This window comes from Triturus cristatus, chromosome 2_2 (genome assembly GCF_964204655.1).
Source record: "Triturus cristatus chromosome 2_2, aTriCri1.1, whole genome shotgun sequence".
In the NCBI taxonomy this organism is placed as follows: domain Eukaryota; kingdom Metazoa; phylum Chordata; class Amphibia; order Caudata; family Salamandridae; genus Triturus; species Triturus cristatus.
In genome coordinates, this window is record NC_140582.1 from 1,201,178,349 (window position 1) to 1,201,200,874 (window position 22,526).

Genomic DNA, 22,526 nt, shown 5'->3' on the forward strand with positions numbered 1-22,526 from the left:
AGGGACTGTGGATCGGGCGGTGAGAGGTCTGGAGGTCCAGGTCTTGTCGGGCTCTGGGCTCGGGCTCTGGTAGGAGGCGGTGGCAAAGCAGACGTCGAGTAGCTGGTTGGTGCTTGCGTTAGCAAGATGGTCACTCCCTGACCTTAGGGGAGATTTCCTTCTGTCCTCTGTGCAGCAGAGCATCGAAGTTCCCGTCTTCTTCTTTAGTTCAAGTTGATTCCAGGATGTCTGAAGTCTTAGGACACAGCTCCTACCTTTAAGCGGATTCTAGGGGCCGGACTACCTGCTAGGTCCCTCCCTAAGGGTGGGACCAGGAAGGGGGGTGGTTACACCCCCAATCCTTTGTCCAGCTCGCCCCAGGTCTGGGGCTGGTGTGCCCCAGGACCGGTTTGAACTGGCATATGCACAGAGGCTCCTTGTGAGCCTCAGGCATGTCTGATTCCATTCAAGCCCTACCTGACCAATACACAAAATCCTGTCTGGGGTGGTGCTCGCACCTCCCCTGGCAGGAAACCCTTTGTCCACGTCTCCCAAGCTGGAAGGACTCCCAGCAGCAGGAGGGCAGACTTGTGTCTGTGGTGGCAGCATCCATTTTGTGGAGCTGAGGCCATGTCTGATTTTACCCGGGTTTCAGGTACTGTACATGTCGTGTCCCTCTAGAAGGGTGGAATGCTAACCCCGTCGCCAGAATTGGCGAGGGGTTAGTATTCCAATTCGTATGACACCTTACTCGACATGTTTTGATAAAGCCAAACCAAAGATAGCATTTAACCGCGAGGTTCATAATGCACTTAAGAGTATATGGTATGACGATATCTGGAAACGGTAGAAGGAAGTTGTTCCGACCACTGCAGACAGGCTCAGCTCATGCCAGAGCACCATCTCACATGGAACCCAGCACTCTGCCTTCAGGATTGTTAAAGCCTGCCATAGGAGTGACTTATAGGTTAACATGTGTCCCATTTAAGGTTAGGTATAGGTATACTACACCTAAGTAAGAGGTGGTTACACCAACTTACCCCAGCTGAGTGGTCAGCCAGTTGGGTCAAATTGTTGGGCCAGGCCAGGGGTATCACAATACATGCTTCAGCCCCTGGTAGGCCTTAGATACACCAATGCCCTGGGTACCTAGTGTACACTGGTACAGGGGCTCACAGGGTGATCCAATTCCAATTGGTTATGCACCTAGGGTACATAGTGTCAATTTAGTAGAGAGAACAGCAGGCTGGGGGTCTGATTAGCAGGCCCACAGCCTCAATATGTCAAAAACCAGTGAAGCAAAAAGCAAAAATTTGGGGTGACCATAGGATAGCAGACCCTACTCTCCTACAATATGCTCTATGGAATTCCCATAGCAGCCCATGTTCTAGTGTGAACATGGGCTTCTATGGGAATTCTCCAGGTCATATTATTAGGGCCATTATCGCCGCATCAGCGGCAATTTTCTGCCGCTAAACCGGCAATAATGTTAACGCCGCATATTCACTGCGAGGGGTTTTGGAAAACAGGATAAATGGCGCTCAGGCAGGTAAACGGTAAGGTACAGCAAGAGAAAAGAAGAACAATGACTTCACGGTGCAAACAGGTCAGGGGAAGACCCAAAACCCCTGTGTAAGGTGAGGGCAAAAACCCATGCCAAAACAATTATCAACAAGTCCTGTGCACTCGTTTACGATAAATAAGACATTCACAGAATAGTCAAAGTAGTTCAACACTTGTCGTTCTGTGAATGTTGTTTTAATTCAAGATGTGTTCATCAATACAAAGAGCGCCAGCCGACACGTGTTTCGTCAACAGGTAGAAACCTGTGACCCTTCAGGGCTGATGTAAGTGAGTTAGGGATGGAAATCGAGACTTCGGTGAAACTTCAAAAGGATCCGAGGTAGAAAACGGGTGTTCGAATCACAGAAACTGGAGTAAACAGATCTCACGGGCGGATACGACCGTGTACCAATGGAGCCTGCTGTAGGCGGGTAAAGAACAAGAGTGTCTCACTCGCCGTCCTTGATAATATGCCCCCAAGTTGCCAAATTGTTCCGAACAGTACATCCACTGGCAAATATTAGCATTATACCACAAATGTATGTTGGCAAATGCAGTTATTTAAAGACATTTCATCATGTTTTTTAATTTGTCATGCTGTCCATCTGCCCAGCTGTTGGGCTATAATTCATGAAAGGCAGCACAAAGAGTCACATAAAAGAAGCACATTTTCTGTGTTTATCAATTCTTTAAATAAATGCAGACAGAGAACACATTGTTTTCTGTCTGTATTTTTCTATAATAATCCGTAAAAACGGAAAACAGGGTACCTTAGTTATTACCCATAAAGCTGCTCAGCCTAGATCCTTTTAATTTATTTCAGGAATGCCCCGCTGTGTGCTGCTACTGCCACCAAAATAAATTAAGAGTGAAGTCTGAGAAGCTTTAGAAAGGGCTTTTCTGTAGCCCCGGGGAGTCCCCGTGCACACCCGACAGACGCACACAAGCAAAGCGCTCCTTGTTCAGTGTACCGGCGTCTGCTGCGGAGGTGGTACGGCACAAGGCGTTTGCATCTCGATAGAACGCAAGGCTTTTGCTGGTTGATTTTGTTTTGCCCCTGAAATGCTCTGGGAAGGATTCCACCGTTTAATAAAAGGACTGTGCACTGTTTGTAAAATAATTAAAAGAATTGCACTGGTTTAGCCCTGTGCTAATAAAATAATGTGCAATATTTTAATCAGTAATGTGTCTTACTAATATATCTACTGACGTCCCTGCTCTTTTCCAGGTCCTGGGGCTCACATACACTGGCTCTGGGAGCATGCCTAAACCTAAATGTGTTTCTCTAAAGAAGAAAGTGAACATCATCAAGATTCCAACAGATAAAAACAAACCAACATAAGGCAAAACTGAAATCAGGACACCATGCTAACGCATGAACATTAAATACTTGTTGCAAGTACATCCTGGTATCTCTCCCTTGAGTGACTTTACAACTTATACATTTGCAATTTTTTCAGTTTGTATTTCTTATGTAACTCATGTCCTTGTGTAACGCAACTGGTTCTTTTGTAAAGCGATCTGACACCATCGGGTAATGTTCGCGCTATCTAAAATAGCATTAAATAAATAAAGAAATCCTGTGTGTGTGCCAATATTAAAAGAGCAACCCTTTCGATGTCCAGCCGAGCATTCTGACTTTGTTTTGTTCAAATAAATGCAGTGCCTCATGATATAATAAAGTCGGAGTAGTTCTAATTAAGCGTGACTAATGCATTTTAATGTGGTGATGCGGTCATCTGCATTAAAATGCGTTAGTCTAACTTCTGATGCATGATACTTGGCAGGGCTGTACCTGCCAACTCACTCCCACTGTGTGTGACACAATATTGGCCCCCTTCACATGATCACCTGGTGAGGAGCCGAAATCAGCCACCCTCAGAAATCTTTTGGGGCATATTTAAAAGGTGAGGCCCCTAACACCACTGGAACATCATTAAAAGTGACATTCTTGTGGCGATGGGGCTTGTGAATATAAGCCCCCAAGGGCCATATGTACAAGAGAAGTGGCAGAGACGGCGTGAGGTCGGGAAGGTGTACGGGCGCCTTTACCTACAAGGAACTGTCTCGAGGGACCCACAGTCGATTCGCATAGGGAATTCTTCCTGCTTTTCTTGGAATACTACTTCCACGCTCTCCTAAGTGACACTAGATTAATAATTATAGGCCACACACCTTCTTTGCTTATCACAAAATTGCTTTCTGGTCCTGAAGAAGTGCATGGGATCTGAGGAAATATGAATTTTTATGGTCAATTGTGTCCCCTATCTTAGACCCCAACGACTCCATGTACATGCTACAAGTACATGTATGTTCCCTCCAGTTCCAGCTATGAAGACGCAAATACATGTGCGTCCAACGCCAACATGTCCTCTTTCAGATCCGCCATGAATGGGTCGAATATTCCATTCCTAAGTATGATTGGCCACCGACTTTATATGGTTCACTTTTCTAGTTTTACAGTTCAGGCGAGTAGGCCCTGAATTCTGCCATCAAGCCTTTTCCTGCTTCTACCTCTGAAATGCTCCAGCCTGGACCTGCATACGTATCCATGAACTTTGTCCTACTCCCTGCGCGGCTAACGGTGCCTGACGCGGCCTGTTGCCTGCCAAAAACTGTATTCAGCCTTCAAGTTATCTGCTCCGCTCCTCATCCAATGCATTCCTGTCTAGTAGTTTAGGTAAACATCCTTCCAGCTACCGAGCAAAGGGCTCGGCCTCGCTGTCTTTATGCAAGTAATTCATAGCCCCTGTTACTATGGAAGATTCCTGCCCCCTCGCATCTCATGTAGACACATAGACACTTGTACATGCACTAACAGTCAGTATAGAATAGATTCCGTCCGAGAGACCTTTCCTTTTGGATAAAACAGTTCCTTAAACAAAAGATATTAGATACGATTTGGGATTAGGTTGACCTGACCCCCCAGACTTCTGTCTCCACATGTAGAGCTAAATGTCAATTCTCCTTCACCCTCTAGTTGCACGTCAATCACACGTCATGCGGCTGCGCGCGCATCTCTGCCAAATATTTCTGCTGACACTGCAGGATTCTCTTATGGATCCACCCACTTGTGACATCATTTTAAATGACGTTTCTAGTATACGCCTGTTATTACGCCCATTTTCATTACGTATGTGTATTCTTATCTGTATTATCAGCTGTTACGCCTCCTGCATCTGTCTTAATGCAATGCTTTTCATATATATATTGTTACTTGTCAATAATGTATTGCCTATCCCTTCCTGAACCTTCGTGGTGATGGAATAAGATTGCCTGGTTCGAACCATAATTCCTTTGTAAGGAATAAAGCCCTTTTCAGAACCTCTAATACCACGGATTCTGCCTCTTATTTTGACTGAGTTATTCTTACTAGCCTTTTCCGCATAAAAAATAGTACAGGTAATTTAAATATTTACCACATAAATTGGCGCCCGAATAGGGACACTTTCTCATCTCACGCGCCGGAGGTGCGTTGCAGGCCCGGTCCCCTGCCACAGCTGAACGGACAAAAACGCGTACCCGCAGGATTTCCTGTATCTCCCTCCGGCCAAGCGGGGGTGACTGAGGCTGCGATCAACACCCAGACGAGGCGGTGAGAAGTGCGAAGTATCCCGACCAGAGCCTAGCTGAGAGAGCAAGATCCGAGGTATGCAGAGGCCCACCAGGTTCCGAAGTTCCGAGTTGAGTCGAGTCGAGTCCAGTCCGGTCCAGTTCAGTTCAGTTCCGAGGCCTTCCGCTCCGTGCTACCCGGTGAGTACCATTGCTGGGGAGGCATTTAGACGTGCACATTGGTTTGTGCCGGTCCTGACGGGTTTGGGTACACAGATCCGGTCTGCACTGTTTTAGCAGTGTATCTGTACTGTTTAGCAGTATATCCAGTATGTTCATGTATATAATTCAGTATTATCTAGTATTAGTATTATGTCAGTAACTAGTTTTCTTCTAATTATCATTGTTCGTTAAATGTTACATATTAAACGTTAAATGTTTTTAATGTGTTTAAAAATTGTGGTATGAATGAGTGTTCATTATTGTGTTTATTGTATTAATTGTGTTCAAGTCCAGTTCAAGTAAGAATCAAGTAGCAAGGTTTAAAGATGCCGTTCTTTTCAAAATTAAGACAGATCAAAACTAGAAAAGGAGTACTCGAAGAAGCTGTTCCCATTCCACCTAGGGACACTCCAGGGTACTTTATGTATCATAAACATGGCCTAGATGCCGTATTATATCTTGACTTATGGGTGGACTACACCAAGGATCTAGCAGAAAGTCAGAGGTGGCCCGCAGCTGGGACATGGGATGCAGATTGCATCATGAGAGTAGAAGAAGAATTATGGAAAAAGAAAGCCAGACAGTCACAGAAAGATGCTATTGAATTATGGCGTAAAGAATCGCATAGGCGCACAGAGAAAGCGCTCAGACAGGAAGAGAAAAGTAGGGAGAACTCAAATAAAGCCCGAGAAAATATATTAATTGAGGAAGGTATCCGAGTAAAAACAGAACAAGTAGACAGACAACGAAACACTCTTATGAATGGTATGTACCCTCTTTTGGCCGAAGGTTTACCTAAGGCCACCCCGGAAATACCGAAAGATTTGCCACCCCCATTACTCCCGATTAAAGCACATCCCAAGACCGCAAAAGATATTTTCCTTTCCTCCTATTTAGACGATGGAGCTCCCGAATATGTTAATGTTCCACCACACACGCCGCCTGTCGATGGTGCTCAGCTCCGAGATCATCCGCCCCCAACTCCGCAACCACAAACTCCTCCGCACAATCCAACAGGTCCATTTGTTTCCACCACTTTTCCTGCATCCACAGTTTCTACCTTACATCCCACAAATCATTTCGTGCCTAGCACCTCAGAAGGTGCGACAGGGGGTGCGGCAGCAATTTTTGCCACGCCACCATCACGAAGTAAATCGTCTCTTAGAGATTTAGCAAACCAACGTACACCCCAAATAGCAACGTCCGACATGTTTAAAGAACATCTTGTAGATTGTAGATATGATCCAGTGCCCGGTAAAAATGACAGAATGCTGCTATCATCACTACGTATACGACGAGCTTCAATATATTTAACGACGCTACCAGGAATGATTAAACATTTAGACAATATATATCGCTTTGTCCAAACAGGGCAAGGCCCTGAAAGTATTGACGAAGCCATGGAATACCAGAAAGCGGATATACAGAGACAACTGTTACGTTTCTTCATAAACTGCTTGATCAGAGACAGAGATAGGTCCGAGGTAGATCAGGATGAAATGCAAGTACTTACCAGATGGGGTCAGAATATATCTGAGGGAAAACATGATAAACAGACATGTATAGTAGCTATGTGCCGAAAGATCCGCAAAGAAGTAGAACGAATACATAAAGCCAGATTGGAGGCAGACAAAACTGAATCAGAGGGAGAGGAGGAGGAAGAATCAGAAATGCCCACAGGACAATTAGAAACGATAGCCTATGTAGGTAGGGGAAGACCTTGTAACAATACCAATACCAGATACTTTAATGACCCGATACGTCCGATACGTCCAGAATGTAACAGACATTTTCAAGCCCCTATGCTAAATACGAAGTCCCCTGAACACTTATTCCAGGCTGCTGATAAATTACTCCGAGACCGAAGGGGGTATCATATGCTCGATTCTATGGATGAACAAGAATTAGCCAGGTCAGCAGTACAATGGGCTGACAGTTCTGAAAAATACAGTGATGATGCGTTAGCACACACGTTTTTGAATCTTACCCCAGACGAACAACGTTTAGCTGGTATATACATGATACAACACCTCGTTATATTATATAGAAGCCAACACTCCGATCCTGGTCCCCTACCTGATATCCTGATAGAATTACTCACGAACAAATGGAGAGGTTCAGGTACTGATTTAATTAAAGAAATTCTAGAATATCGACACCAGTACATTGTCTTCGTATGCCCAGAACATGTTTCAGTTCCCCCCAAGTTGGAAAGAAAAACGTATCACATAGACAGACAGAATCCCTTACGCGAAGTACACCCAATCAGAGGTGAAGACAATAATTTTAAACGCGTGTTTGTGTACATGCCCATAACTAAAATTGAATTATTAGAGATGAAGAAAGTAGTACCTAGCCATGACAAAGACCCAGCAGGTTTCCACCGTGAGATAAAAGACATGTTACTCATGGGAGAGTATACTTATCCTGACATCATGAAAATATTGAAAGTTTTATTGCCTGCCGGTATTTACGAGAAACTCAAAGAAAAGGAATGGGAGGTGGGAGACCAAAAGATAGATTGGACAGCATTAGAAAATGAAGAAAAGGCCCGAGCTGCAGGTTCAGGGCTTGGGGAAAAGACTACAGCATTACCAGGATTATTAGTGCAGGTACTACCACGTTTATTAACTACGAAAAAGGAAGACTGGGGTGCAATTTCAGCCTGTAAACAAAAACAAGATGAAGACACTAGTGATTTCTATTCCCGATTTGAAAAATGTTTTGGTATTAATAGTGGCATAAAAGCAAGCAGTGAGTCGTATCCACATCTGTTTGTGACAAAATTAGTTGAAAATTCCCTGCCCCAAGTTAAGAGTAGAGTATTAAAATTCGAGAGTACTTGGCAAGGTAACACACCGTCACAGATGTTACAAATGTTACAATATCATCACAATAGAATTAGAGAAGAACAAGAACATGAACAAAGACGTATGAAAGACACGAAAATGAAAATGCTTGTTGCTCAGTCAGTTCCAGCTGACGGTCATAAAAAGGGTACGACACAGTCCAATGATTCAGTAGGTCCTGTTAGAGGGACATGCAACTATTGTAAACAGCCAGGTCATTATATACACGATTGCGCAGTTCTGAAACATAATATCTCTACGGGTATAACGAAAGAGAGACCACGCCCGCCTAGACAGGATCAGATCCAACAACAAGTACCTCAGAATATACAGCCTATGCCAGCTGTACAACAGATCGCACCACAACCACAACAACAGCCACAGCCTATTGCTGCAACACAAAACACGACACAACAAATGTACCAGTATGCACAAAATGACTATCCAGAGTATCAGCGCTACACATGAAATAGCCTAGAGAGGGAAGTTGGCCTACCCCTTATTGAGGTTCCCGTAGATCAAGAGGGTCCTTATGTACAGAGTCAAGTATTAGGGAAAGACAGAAAGTTTCTACTCGATACAGGGGCAAGCAGAACCACTATCAGTCACAGCGAAGTCCCAGGGGCACCCCTCTCAGGCTCACAAAATATTTCCCTTGGTTTTTCAGGAAAGCCCACTATTAACGAAGTATCGCAACCACTTGCCTTCACAGTCGGTCCATTAACACGGACTACAGATCTATTGCTTACTAAATCATGTCCAGAAAACTTGTTAGGTATAAAAACATTGAAGGCTCTAGGAGCTGTAATATGTTGTTCTCCGGAAGGAGTACGACTGTTTTTGCGTGACTTTAAAGGTCACTATGTGTCTAGAGACATGGATCACCGGTTACAGAATCTACCTGCACATTTATGGGCGCAAGGCCCCACTGATGTAGGTTGTATGCATATTACACCATATCGAGTCACACTCAAAACAGGAGTGGTACTACCACGAATACGACAATACAAGTTACCCCCAGATGCTGTTGTGGCTTTACTGCAAATCATTGACGAGCTCATTGCACAAGGAGTGGTTGTAGAAACGGACTCCAATGTGTGTAATTCCCCGATAATTCCGATTCTTAAACGAACTGATCCAAAAGCACCACCAGTATATCGATTAGTTATTGATCTGCGAGAATTAAATAAATGCATTGTACCACAATACCCCGTGGTCCCAGATATCTCTTCATTGCTAACAGCCATAGATTCAGAAGCAACGTTCTTTACTGTAATTGATCTTAAGAACGCTTTCTTTAGCGTCCCAATCGATCCGGAAAGCCAATATTTGTTCGGATTCAGTTTAAATGGACGAAGTTTTAAATTCGCACGCGCACCTCAAGGATTCACAGAAAGCCCCAGCATCTATAGCCAAGCACTGAAACGAGAACTTGATAGTATCCACATGCCAGCTAACACTGCCCTGCTTCAATATGTCGATGATCTGCTGATCACCGCCCGAAGCGAACCTGAATGTGAAAAAGCATCACTGACGGTTTTACATTTCCTAGCCGACAAGGGGCACAAAGTGTCCCCTTCAAAGCTGCAATTCTGTGTCCAGCAAGTTGTGTACCTTGGGCACTTGCTGTCCAAGGGGGGAAGACAGCTTACACCCGACCGTATCCAGTTAATTGTTAACATGCCGCCACCCAAGACACAAAAGGAGGTACGGGCATTCATAGGCCTCACTTCGTACTGTAGGCAGTGGATCCCTCAATATGCATTTCTAGCGAAACCACTCATTCAGTTGACAACACAGGAGGCAGCGACATCGACTGTCCTCCCTTGGACTCAGGAACATACACAAGCTTTTGAAAGCTTAAAGAAAGCTTTATGCCAAGCACCTGTTTTAGCAACACCATGTTACAGCAAACGTTTTACACTTTTTGTTACAGAATGTGAAGGTACTGCTTTGTCAGTACTCACGCAGGAACAAGCAGGATCACACAAGCCATGTGCTTATTTTTCTAGTACATTAGATCCCGTAGCTCAGGCTCTTCCTGCGTGCCTGAAATCAGTCGCAGCAACAGCTTTAGCAATCAGACAAAGCGATGCCATAGTGTTAGGACATCAATTGACAGTACAAGTACCACACGCAGTAGAGGTTCTCTTGAACCGGACCCAAACACAACACTTGACTATAGCAAGACTGACGGGTTATGAATTGACATTGTTCCAGCCACACATAGAAATCAGACGTTGTAGTACATTAAATCCTGCCACACTTTTGCCATTAAGTGGAACAGACCCATTGGCACATGATTGTATTGAAGTTATTACTATTACGACGAAACCCAGACAAGACTTGACAGATATTCCATTATCAGATCCAGACCTGACATTGTATGTAGATGGTTCATGCATGAGAACAAATACAGGAGAGTTAGTGGCCGCTTATGCAGTCACAACAGATACTGAAATTATTGAAACGAATTGTATCGATACCTTGTCAGCTCAAGCAGCAGAGCTCATCGCTCTGACACAAGCCTGTATTCAAGCCAAAAATAAGAAAGTCAACATATACACAGATTCACGTTATGCATTCGGAGTCGTCCATGACTTCGGCGTACTTTGGCGAGAGAGAGGTTATTTAACCTCTCACGGTGCCCACATCCAGCACGGTCCCCTTATTCAAGCTCTGTTAGATGCAATACATCTGCCGACTGCAATATCGATTATGAAGTGTAAAGCCCATACAAAAGTGACTGACATTATTTCTCAGGGTAACGACCTAGCTGACAGAACAGCTAAACAGACTGCTCAGAATCAGACTCATACAACTGACACGACAAAGACAATAGTTCCGACACCAACACACTGCATGACAGTTAAGGATCCCGCCCTTGATGTAATTGACATACAGACACATGCTACACCAGAAGAAATAAAGAGATGGACTGAATTAGGAGGGATCCAAACGGATCAAGGATGGATGACGAAGGGAAAATCTATATGGTTTCTTCCTGACTCCATGGTTCAAGTCATCATTAACACAATACATAGTCCAGCGCACCTAGGAGAGAAAGCTATGCTAGACAGTATTCAACACATTTGGTTCAATAAACACTTGCGGGCAGCAGCTAAACAGAAAGTACGTACTTGTATGATTTGTTGTCAGTTCAATCCAGGAAAAGGCGTACCTGTAGAACAGGGTGGATTTCAACCCCCCGATCACCCTTTTGAAGTCCTCCAGATGGATTATATCCAGATGGAACGTTGTTGAGGATTCAAATATGTCCTCGTAGTTGTATGCGCTCTTTCCCGGTGGACAGAGGCGTATCCCGTCTCAGATTACACTGCCCCGACTACTGCCAAACAGTTAGTTCGAGAATTCTTCCCACGGTATGGTTTGCCCCGTGTTGTGTACTCAGATAATGGCCAGCCATTCTCATCCGAGCTAATGAAACATGTTTCACTTCTGTTAGGCTATCAATGGAAATTCCACTGTGTCCGACATCCCGAGGCAGCAGGTCTCGTGGAGCGGCATAATCAAACTTTGAAAATTAGACTGTCCAAAGTATGTAGAGAAAAAGGTGTCGACTGGATAGTAGCTTTACCAGTTGCGCTCTTTTACATGAGAATGGTAGCACACTCTCGAACAGGGCTATCCCCGTATGAGGTGATCTTCGGTAGACCACCAAATATGTGGGGGACGCCTATACCCCGTAAAATAACTGATGTTGATTGTAATATGCTGACAGATTACCTGGCTTCCTTGATGTCTGCACTACAATCTTGTCGTTCACAGGTAGCTGCAGCTTTTCCCGATAACACTGAGGTGAAGCCCCATGACGTGGTTCCGGGAGATCTTGTACTTGTAAGGAACTTCGACAGAAGGAACCCGCTGGAGCCTCGCTGGCAGTCGCCTAAACTCGTCTTATTGACCACAAGGACAGCTGTGAAGATTGAGGGACGTAAAGGGTGGTTGCACTCGAGCCATATCAAAAAATTTCATGGACTATCATCCGACTTGAATTATCAGCCCTGCATTCCCTCACAGACTGACTCAAAACTCCCCCTGGTTGACAAGACAGAAAAAGAAAACTATAAACTGAAACTAAGGTCTAGCAAGTCAGACAATTTGATTGTTTAAGTCCTCTCCAAGGTGAATCGGTTGAATTTGTCTCTGACATGTATCCTCTAGACCGAAATAGAGAGAGAAATAGACAGAAACAGCTCAAGAAACATGCGTACTGTAAATCACTTCGTAGTCACTGCATAGTGACATTGTTAATTATGTTTTTTCTAAGTCTTCTGATTATTATTACCAGTATATTATTACACATGTATTACCCTATTTCCAAGCGTGCTTTCAATGCTACTGCCGAACATTCTTTTAGCGAATTACCCCCACATGAGTTGTCCTATAGATTTGCGCTGCGCAACAACACATTCATTAGTATGTTACATCATTCTCATCAGACCAGCAATGCTACAAATTGTTGGATATGTGGCCGACTCCCTCCCTATCAGAAATACAAGGGAGTTCTGCCTCTCTTTCCGTATCCATTCACACACAATGGCTCCTGTGGAGCATGGTTTAGTTTGATTAATTCCCTAGATTCAAATTCAGTAGTTTATCAAGACAACTGGGTTTGGGGAAACCTGAACCTAGTTTTACTTAAAGTCTGCTACCCTAACAAGGAGGGACTTCCCAAAAGAACAGGAACTGATCTAGAAAATGAAGTATATGGATTAGGTAACTTTACACTTAATCTCATGATCCTGAATGTTAAATCCGAAGCTACACCAATCTTGCCCGCTATGTCAGTATTTCCAGTTAGAGGCGAATTATGTGTAAGAAAGAATGGTTCAATACACATGGGCCATAGTAAATGTACCACTGTAATAGAATTCAGTGATAAAGGCAAATCTACATTTAGAGCTTCTCGTCACTCCTACTTCATCTGTGGTCACACCGCATACATACGCCTACCCCTAGATTGGGATGGTACCTGTTACATTGCATTCCTTCTGCCACCTGTTTTCCTAGCCCCGCCTGATTACCATAGGAATACCCATTTAGTACACAATAGACAGCAGAGAGATCTCCCGATTGTCGACTACACCGAAACAGCATGGGAGCAATACACAGATTTCAATAAAGGTTTCTTTCCCTACATAGGTACAGTCACTAATAGTAAGCTGATACGTAGATTAACTAGAACCCTTGAAGCAGTAGTGAATGAAACTACTTCCGCATTAGGCAACTTAACAGAGGAGCAGTCTGCGATGCGGATTGTTGTTCTTCAAAATCGTCTTGTCCTTGACGTCATCCTGGCCGATAGGGGCGGAGTTTGTAGGGTCATCGGATCAAGTTGCTGTGTTTTCATACCAGAAAACGCGCCGTCAGTATATAAAGCCATAACTCGACTTCATAAGATCGTAAACCAGATACACCAGAATCCAGGCACCTGGACTTGGTCCGGTTGGTTCTGGAGCGTGTTGTCAGCCTGGGGATGGAGGATCCTATCCTTCCTAGGTATTGGCTTTCTCATTCTATTCAGTTGCTGCTTGTGTCTACAATGTGGGCCAGCGATTTGTGGTCTGTGTGCCACATCGTGTATCCCGCCTTCGAATTTTCATTCAAGATCCCGGAAGAAGAAAGAAGAACAAATGATGCTATATGAACAGATTGATGGATTGATGAAGATGGATATTTCATAAGGGTCCGTAGGGGACAAGGAGGGAATGAGGAAATATGAATTTTTATGGTCAATTGTGTCCCCTATCTTAGACCCCAACGACTCCATGTACATGCTACAAGTACATGTATGTTCCCTCCAGTTCCAGCTATGAAGACGCAAATACATGTGCGTCCAACGCCAACATGTCCTCTTTCAGATCCGCCATGAATGGGTCGAATATTCCATTCCTAAGTATGATTGGCCACCGACTTTATATGGTTCACTTTTTTAGTTTTACAGTTCAGGCGAGTAGGCCCTGAATTCTGCCATCAAGCCTTTTCCTGCTTCTACCTCTGAAATGCTCCAGCCTGGACCTGCATCCGTATCCATGAACTTTGTCCTACTCCCTGCGCGGCTAACGGTGCCTGACGCGGCCTGTTGCCTGCCAAAAACTGTATTCAGCCTTCAAGTTATCTGCTCCGCTCCTCATCCAATGCATTCCTGTCTAGTAGTTTAGGTAAACATCCTTCCAGCTACCGAGCAAAGGGCTCGGCCTCGCTGTCTTTATGCAAGTAATTCATAGCCCCTGTTACTATGGAAGATTCCTGCCCCCTCGCATCTCATGTAGACACATAGACGCTTGTACATGCACTAACAGTCAGTATAGAATAGATTCCGTCCGAGAGACCTTTCCTTTTGGATAAAACAGTTCCTTAAACAAAAGATATTAGATACGATTTGGGATTAGGTTGACCTGACCCCCCAGACTTCTGTCTCCACATGTAGAGCTAAATGTCAATTCTCCTTCACCCTCTAGTTGCACGTCAATCACACGTCATGCGGCTGCGCGCGCATCTCTGCCAAATATTTCTGCTGACACTGCAGGATTCTCTTATGGATCCACCCACTTGTGACATCATTTTAAATGACGTTTCTAGTATACGCCTGTTATTACGCCCATTTTCATTACGTATGTGTATTCTTATCTGTATTATCAGCTGTTACGCCTCCTGCATCTGTCTTAATGCAATGCTTTTCATATATATATTGTTACTTGTCAATAATGTATTGCCTATCCCTTCCTGAACCTTCGTGGTGATGGAATAAGATTGCCTGGTTCGAACCATAATTCCTTTGTAAGGAATAAAGCCCTTTTCAGAACCTCTAATACCACGGATTCTGCCTCTTATTTTGACTGAGTTATTCTTACTAGCCTTTTCCGCATAAAAAATAGTACAGGTAATTTAAATATTTACCACAGATCTCCTCCTGAGACCGTGATATAGCGCGAAACATGTTGATCTAGGGGTATGTTATTTATTTAGCTACATAGGGCCGTTATATCCCTCACAGCAGCACCACCTTTTTGTTTTTTTTTACTAATGACAGAGGGACCCCCTTTTTTCAATAAATTCTTCAAGCACCTCTCCATTCATTTTTTAACTTCTCGCTAGGACACCACTGCCACTTACCCCACACAACCATACGGCTTTATCGAAAATATCTCAGAAAAAGTGACTCTTCGGGGGACCCGTAGGGCATTGCAGTGCCGGCCCGACGAAGAAAAATAGCCCAATGATGAAGCATGACAACCTTCTGGGTGTGTGACGGCATCATGAACAGGACACACCGTCCCCCCCAAACACAGTAGTAGAATGACAAGAGCTCTTTACACTTTTTTCCAACGATAGGAACGATGACTCTTGTTGGTTATAAGGAGCGTGTTGTTACCCTTCCTGGCTTAATGACACGCTCTGCCACTTCTGATACGCACGGCTGCACCATATTTACAAGAATATGGTGAAACCCTGAGCGCAAGGGTGTCTGCGTGCAGGGGAAGATTGTTTATGCACAGGAAGGTCCCCTTCTTGCACATAAACAATCATGAAATGCTGTTTTGTAACTTTTATGAGTGCTGCTTAATGCAGCACACACAGAAGTTGCAAAACAGCTTCCTGTACATAAACAATCATTGGCCTTTTTCTGTTTTCATGTGTGCTGCACAAAGTAGCACACATGAAAACAGCAAAAACAAGGAGAAATAAAACATTTCTCCTTGCTTCGCCAGGTTAAGACCAGGTTTCCCAGGGTCTTAATTCTGGCGCTGCCTCCTATTTACGCCTCCCTTGTAAATGGGAGGCAGCCTCAGAATCAATGGGTGTTGGAGTGGAACGCCCACCGCAACACCCATTGTCCTCCCCTTTCACGCTAAGTATAGCTTGAAAGGGGAAAATGCAAATGCTGCAAAGCGGATGACGCAGATTTTATCCACCTTGCCTGGCTCTGCAAACCTATAGCGACGTACTGGTCACAGATAATGGGCATAGTGACCGAGATGATAGGGGTGAAGATTGCATGTACACTGGAGCTATGTCTATTATGCCTGCTGAAAACGATATCCGGGGCGTAAGTTAGCAGAGGTGGCCCTATTACTGGTTATACGCCGAATATCAATCTGTTGGGGTGGGAAAAATGTACCACATAAAGAAAAGGCTCTCTACGTGATATGGCCTACTGTAAAACACAGCTGGAAACCTATGCAGAAGAGCTACCTGAAGCCTCACGATGGCGAGATATCTGGGCCCCATATGTTGTTTATATGACGAATGCAAACTCAGACCTAACAGACTAATATATACAAATGTGGGGATAGTATAATATGCTGTGATCGATACCACGTGCTTTTACCTTTGTTCATTGTTAGGTACAAAGCGGCGATGGCCTCCCACGATAGAGGAATGGGCTATGTACAGATCAAGGAATCGCATAAGATGGAGATTGTTCTAACTGTTATTTTTTATGTTTATGCAGAATATTTGTCACTGCATTGCACAGCGGCACCATATGCTATGTAATCGGAAATGTGTAACATGGCAATGTGGAACTGTAACAAATGTCCTCTCTGTTACGAAAATCAACAAAAAAAAAATATTACTGATAAAAATAAATTTTAAAAAAGCATAGCGTGAAAGGCGGCCTTATTTACAATATCAAGCAATAGGAGAGCGAGGAATAGAGGGGGAACCGTCCCTATCGCCTGTATGAATCAAGTAAACAATGTGGACGTCCCCAGACCTGTGTGGGGACTGGACTCACTGTAGTTGATTTACAGTGCCAAGGAATCCTTCGATTCTTTTAAAAAGAGCCCTCACACACCAACTTAGTTGGTGTTATGCTTCATCATCGGGGTCCTAACCGGGTGGCCGAATGCTGCCCAGTTGTGCTACGACACCTGATTACAGCGGAGCAGGTGTGGTGCAGTGGTGTGATGAAGTGAAGTGTGAGTTAAAAATACCTCTGGGAATCCTGACCATGGGATTTTATTCGTGGTGGCCCAGGGTATATTAAAAATAAAGAAATACAACTAGTGGAGTGATTAGTCTCTTAGTCGTCGACTTGGGTCAACATGTTTCAGCCCACGATTAAAGGTATGAGGGGCTTTCGTCAGGACCAGGTGAAAAGTGTGAAAAAGTGGATGGCAAAATTACGCCATGTGTGTAGAATGGCCACACTCGCTAAGGTGTGTTGGGAAAAATAGGAGTGTTTGGACGGCGCCAAACAACCGAAATTGAGGTACCTGTGAAATAAATGACAGACAAGACAAGACATATATAACAATTTAAGAAGCAACATTAAAAGAGCAATCTTTAGTCTGGGCAACATGTGCCTGTCAATTCATGGTGGGCACATACGTGAGTCCAAGAGGATAATGCCGGGTGATCAGGTGCTATAAAGGTACAAGAAGCATATGGCAATTAGCCGTTTTGTAGCGTAATAGTGCATGTTTATAGTGCAGGCGGTACGGGTTGCATGCTGGGCCGTGGTATAAAATACGTAATAAGGCTCAGGTCGACAGTTTGAGCCACGAGGGCATACTTCCAGTAGTTGGTGTTGCATGGTGTGCTCATTACCAAGTGCCTATAGGTATGCCAATAAATTAACAAGTAGTTAGTTAAAAATGAAGGCATCAATCATACGGGATGAAAATCAAAGAACATAGTTACACTAAATTGTAGTGTTAGGCAGCCGATCGGAGGCACGGGAGAGGAACTGCCTCTGGTCCCACTCTGCGGGGAGGAGTGAAAAGATGAAAGAATGAGAGGTCAGGTTAACCTCTAGCCCAGAGCTGTACTAATTTAGGTACGCCTGGCTGGTGTAATTGCGCAGGGTGCCGTCGCGTCATGTAGTATGGGCGCTAGGTGCGAGAAGTCGCTATGCGCAGGCAAGACAGTGGCAGTTATGGCACTGAAGATTAAAAATCAAGCGCGGGGTGAAAGTCTGAAGCGGGCGTGAGCGGTAACTTACTTGAGTCTGTTGGCGGTTCCCACTTTAAACCTACTGCGGCTCCCTGGGTCCCGGCTTCTAAAAGTTGGCGCTCCGGGAGACAGACTAAATGCGGAAGTGGCGGCACTGGGGTGAAAAACACTGGCAGCCAAGTTTTGGAACTCTCTCCTACTGTCCATCCACAGCCTAAATAATTACTTGGCATTCCATAAGGCAACTAAGACTCCTCTTTTCCCCTCACTGTAGGTCCCTGTGCTTTTCCTGGTGGTCTTCTCCATTCGACTGGTATTAGCGCCAGGACGCCCCTTTGCTGGGGCTGCCGTGTGCTCTATAAGCTATGTAACATAACATAACATTAAGCCACGTTAGGTCGTTTAACGCCACCTTGTAAACATGGGGTAGATATCAACTCCACCAGAGCTTCGGAAAATGAAGCGCTCCAGCAGCGTTAGGCACTTGTAAATATGCCCCAGCATGTGTCCGACATAAAAAAGAAAAACAAGCAGGGGCGGCATCGGCTAAACATCCAGGGGCTCATTTACAAGCCCCGTGCGCCGCCAGTGCGTCACTTTTAATATGGAAAAAGTGACTCACCAGCGGCGCAAGTGGCTTGTAAATAAGCCCCCCAGTGATTCTGGACAAGTCACTTAACAACATGAATGTGATCTTGTTTAAAGTAACAAATGAAAGTGAACTTGTGTAATTGGAGGGGCTAAAAAAACCCATTTAGAGGTTTGAAAAAAACCGCAATAGATTGGCAAGTGACAGCGCATGTGCGCTGCCCGCAGGCTAGAACTAAAAGGCATTCCTCTACTCACGCTTTTTTAAAGCAGGTTGTTGATGTGCCAGCTTTGAAGCCTGCAGCTTGACCCAGAAGCACTTTTATAAACTGCAAAATAACACCAAATAATACAGACATCTTAACTGAAATACAACAATGTTGTGCTTTCAGGTGTACGTCACAAACTATCATGGGGCATATCAACAACAACCGGCGATAATTATCGCTAAGCGCACTTAGCGCTAGGATAATTATCGCCGGCTAGCGTTGATTTTTATCGCTGAGATAGCGTGCTATTAGCAACGCTTATCTCAATAGCGATAAAAATCCTCACGCTAAGTGGCTAACGTGAGATTATCGCTGGAAACCCAGCGATAATCTCACGTTAGCTTGTTGATAGGGACAGACAAACTTAGCCATGATATCCTCCTTCCATAGGATATCATGGCTAAGTAGGACTGGAGCCCGGGAGACGCCAAGAAACGGGATTGGAGCCCGAGAGACGACAGGACGAACGATCCACACAGGAGAAGTGCTGCGCCAACGCCGAACTTCACACGAGAAGCGTGACGACCTGGAAGTAACAGGCCGTGGGCAGACACTGTTTTTGCTTCTACGCCAGGACGACCTGTGCTATGGCGTCAGGCGTTGCTATGCGAATTTCACCCTGAACCTTTTGGGCATGCTCAAGGGAACCAGCCTTGAATGCACAAATAATCGTGAATAATGACAGTAATCGTGCACATCTAAAAAAAGTGGTTAGAAAAAATGAGCTCCAGTATTCAGGAAAAGATGTGCATAGTCAGAGACTGAGGAACCTGAACATAAACTGATAGATCCTGGAAGAGGCAGTCCAGAGCAATTCAGTGGACGCGCACTTTCCTTGCTGCCTTCGGTGATCTCGGACACCCGGCGTACCCGGTGCAGCAGAGGACTGGTATCAATACCCTTCCGTAACTGGGACACAAGAAAAGGAACACGGTACCTTTAACACAGCCTATTTGGACGATGAGACCCCGCCCCCTGCTGACGACGTCACGAAGGGAAGGACTACGAATCCAGAGGAATCCCGGAAGAGGACGGACGGCGTTTCCCAGGAGGCAGAAGACGAGTCGGAGCGGAGACAGGAGGAGAAGCGTGAGTGGGAGTGGAGAAGAAGAGAGAGCGTAGTAAGGTAATACCACTGACCGCGGCGTTTTTATCTTGAACTAGCGCTCTATCATTGCTCTGTTGTAAATTTAATCCGTTTTTAAGCTGTTCCCCGGTCTTCTATTTTGTTAGTTTTATTTTAATTCTTCCCCTGTTTTTAATACTCTTTATTGGCCACATACCTGCATTATAAATTGTGCCCCCACCGCTGCCTTTAGCGGGTTTGAAATCGGCAGATACACTCGTATTTGGCCGCCATTTTGGGAAGGTTTGACTATTCAGTCCTGGCACCAGCACGCTGAGCGCTCTAGTGCTCCGGCGGAGGTGAGGGGAGGCCCTATTTAAGACGAGCATTGGGTTTTCACGCATGGAGAGTAAGGTAATACCACTGACCGCGGCGTTTTTATCTTGAACTAGCGCTCTATCATTGCTCTGTTGTAAATTTAATCCGTTTTTAAGCTGTTCCCCGGTCTTCTAGTTTGTTAGTTTTATTTTAATTCTTCCCCTGTTTTTAATACTCTTTATTGGCCACATACCTGCATTATAAATTGTGCCCCCACCGCTGCCTTTAGCGGGTTTGAAATCGGCAGATACACTCGTATTTGGCCGCCATTTTGGGAAGGTTTGACTATTCAGTCCTGGCACCAGCACGCTGAGCGCTCTAGTGCTCCGGCGGAGGTGAGGGGAGGCCCTATTTAAAGCTCGCTGTGGTCGCGCAGCGGTGACGCGCAGCGGTGGTGCCAGACTCGTGCCGGAGTCGGGCCAGAGTCTTGCCCGTCTGCGCTCGTCCGCGTTGAGGACGGGCTGCAGGACGTGCTGTCCCTTATTATTATGCCCTTCGACAATCAGACTCAGGGTGGTCGTAAGTACATCTACTCTTCCACGACATTACTGTCTTTTCGACCTTGCACCCCCATATCTTGTTCCTTGTGCATTCTGCCTTGCCATTATTTCACTTGTGCTGGTTGTGGCTTCACTACTGGTAAAATGCAGCTCTCCAAGACACAGCAGAGCGTTAAGCACTATAGGGGAAAAAGAAAGCCCACCAAGGGCCCTATCACCTCCCCGCCCCCTCTCCATTTCTGGAGCCTAAATTGTAGATCGCTCCCTAGGAACAAACTAAACATCTTCGATTTTATCACTGAGGAATCACCTGACGCTCTGTTCCTGACCGAGACTTGGATTCAGGCCAGCTCGGGTCCGGACATTGCCGCAGCCGTCCCTCCTAACTATGTTGTGCTGCATCAGGACAGATCCTTAGGTAAAGGTGGTGGAATTGCAATCATTTATAAATCTATCTATCAATGTAAACTGGAATCTCTACATCTCCCAGGGAGTGAGGCTGCACTGTTCAAATTTACGATTAATCCTCGAATGACGCTCTCCGGTTTGCTAATTTATCGGCCGCCCGGAAATGCCGCACCTTGGATTCCCTCACTTATTGATTGCTTATCAGCAACACTACTAAAATCTAATAATTTCACCATTCTTGGTGATTTAAACATTCACTTCGATGATGTCAACAACCCCCTCAATAAAGTCTTTCTTTCTGACCTTGAGGTTTTCAACCTCAAACTCTGTAACTCTGGAGCCACTCATAATGCTGGCCATCTTTTGGATCCAATCATCTCTACTCTCTCATTTGACTGTACCCACTCTGCCCGCCCGCTTGTCTGGTCTGATCACTATGCGGTTCACTTTGTACTACCACCTGCTTTATACTCTGCCAGGGTCCATGCGGATGAAATTAAATCATCGTATCGCTGGGACAAGCTCAATATAGCCGATTTTAACCTGCGTCTAACTGAGTCTATTCCATCCTCCATCAATACTGACCAGAATCTGAATGTTTCCATCTCTGATTGGCTGACAGATGCAGTATCGACTCTTGTCCCTCAATCCAGGAGCAAACATAGATCCTTGCGCCCACCAGCACCCTGGTATTCAGAGGAGCTGAAAATCCAACGCTCCAAATGCAAAGCCCTGGAGAGGAAATGGAGGGTGTCCTATTCAGCTTCCTCTAAAGTGATTTACAAAGAAGAATTAAAACTTTATCATGCAAACTGCAAACGTGCTAAGGCCTCCTACACTGTTTCCACAATCACTTCAGTGCAAAACTGTCCCCGAACTCTTTTTGCCACAGTTAAAAAACTCACAGGAGCTGATACTGTCCCCGCACTGCCGGCTTTAGATGCCACACAATGTAATGCCATTGCTGACTTTTTTGTATCTAAGGTTGAGGGCATCCATCAATCTCTTGCTTCCCTTCCCTCTCCAACTGATTTCTCTCTACACGGTCTGTATTGTAATACCTCCACCTTCCCCACTGAGTTTATTTACAACTGGACACCATTTGACGACTCTTCCTTCCTATCCTGCTTAAAAAGCATCAGGTCTGGATCTCCGCGGGACCCAGTCCCCATGAAGATACTCAAACAACTTGACCTTGAACCACGAAGATTCCTAATGAGGCTATTAA